Raw genomic sequence first — 1,567 nt, 5'->3', positions numbered from 1 at the left:
GGGTGGGTAAGCAGTGGGGAGATAGGCATGCAAAAGAATGAAGGGCTGGCGAGGATCCAGAGTGGCTCCAAGGAAAGGCATGGTGGCCCTGGGGGCTGGCTAGCTTGGTTTGCCAAACCAGGCTTTCTGGAGGGTGACTGGGGGTGCACCGAGAGGCCTCGAGGAGTTCTCCGCTAGGGTTATAAACAGACCTCGAGAGTGGAGAGCTCCAGCAGAGAGAGTCCTGAGCGCTTGGTCTTCCGGACCGAGGCGGTGAAAGCCCCGCCCCTCTGTTTCCCACCCCGCCTGGCCCCGCCCCTCCTTTCTGAGCCTAGTCGCTTCCCACCGCCCTGCCCATTCGCTCTTGGCTTCGGGCTCCAACTGGGCTTGGCGGCATTGAAAGAGCGCAGGCGCAGCTGGCGGCTCGCAGTGCGCGGAGTAGCGGCGCGGGTGCTCGGTGAGTAAGGTGGCTGCGCAGGGCTAGCTGTTGAGGAACAAGGTTTCCGCCGAGCCTCCCGGGAGGACTCGGGGTGTGTGCGGGTAACTTGTCGGAGGAGCCTTCAGTCCCGTAAGGAGAAATCCGCCAGGGAGGGCGACAGCGGGGCCGCGCTGCCTAACAGTGTCCGACCCCCTGCCGCGTGGGGAGCGGAGTGCGTGGTGGCGTTAGCGGGTGAGGGTATGCGTGAGAGAAAAATTGAAGGGAAGGGCTAGTGAGGCTGGAAGTCCTTACTCAGGCTTGGCAGAACCCGGCGGCTCGCCAACGGCGTTGGAGGGTGTCCCAGCTTCAAGTTCAGTACCCTCCGCCTGGTGCCCCTAAGTGGCGTCCCGGGCCATCCCTTCCCCCGCAGAGTTGCCAGGAACGTTTTTTGTCGCGGGCAAAGGATTTGGGGCATACGGGCTGTCGCCCTAGGCTAGTGCCAAGATGGGCGTGATGTTCGTGTGACTTTCCTTCACCCGGCCCCGGAGAATGTGTCCGTCTTCTGGTCCATTGTGCTCATGGACATTTTAACAAAGGCTATGACTGTTTTCTAGGCAGCGGCGGGTGGCAGCTGTGGCAGGTCGGTGGATGGGGTGTCGTACGAGGTCCTGGTGTGTCCTGGGGGGGGCAGGGGGAAGCAGGTAAAGGAGACAGGCGTGAGGGAAAGTGAAAGGATGACAACAACCTTGCCTCAGTTTTTTCCTTCTTCCTGGTCCACTGATTTTGATCAGTGGTAGGAACAAGCTTGAGAGATATGATTGGATATTAATTAGTGTGTGTGTGTATGTGTGTTCAGATCCTGGCTGCAGCTGTTGGTTTTGTAATTGGGCTGTTGATGTATTTAAGTATCCCTTCTGGAGAAATGTGAAAATAATGGTATTTAAGAGAAAATACTTGAAGTAAAGGGTGAACAGGTGGAGTGTCAAAATTTAGAGCTAAATTAATGTCTTGTGATAGTCATAGTATAAAGGAAGCCAGAATTTGAAGGATGTGAAGGTGCTCCAGTTAGGGTAAGTGAAAAGTTGATTAGGATGCTGTTGATTGTTTCAGCCAAGAGTGGATTATTGGAGAGGGTGGCGGCGGCGGCGGCGGTGGTGTGTGTGTGTGTGT

At 56.5% G+C, this 1,567-nt stretch overlaps 1 protein-coding gene across 3 annotated transcripts in view; it reads left to right on the top strand.

Moving 5' to 3' along the window:
* Positions 1-321: 321 nt before the first annotated feature.
* PRRG1 (proline rich and Gla domain 1) overlaps positions 322-1,567 on the top strand; it is an 85,061-nt gene continuing 83,815 nt past the window's right edge. Inside the window, exon 1 of one of the 3 annotated variants that reach the window (XM_039840025.1) lies at positions 322-436. The gene's annotated coding sequence lies outside the window, so the exon portion shown is untranslated. The other 2 variants (XM_039840026.1, XM_039840027.1) reach the window with 2 other exon arrangements.

Source organism: Pteropus medius, unplaced genomic scaffold (assembly GCF_902729225.1).
Source record: "Pteropus medius unplaced genomic scaffold, Ma_sr-lr_union100, whole genome shotgun sequence".
NCBI lineage: Eukaryota > Metazoa > Chordata > Mammalia > Chiroptera > Pteropodidae > Pteropus > Pteropus medius.
Note: the sequence above shows the minus strand (reverse complement) of the source record. Positions and strands in the feature narration are given on the sequence as shown.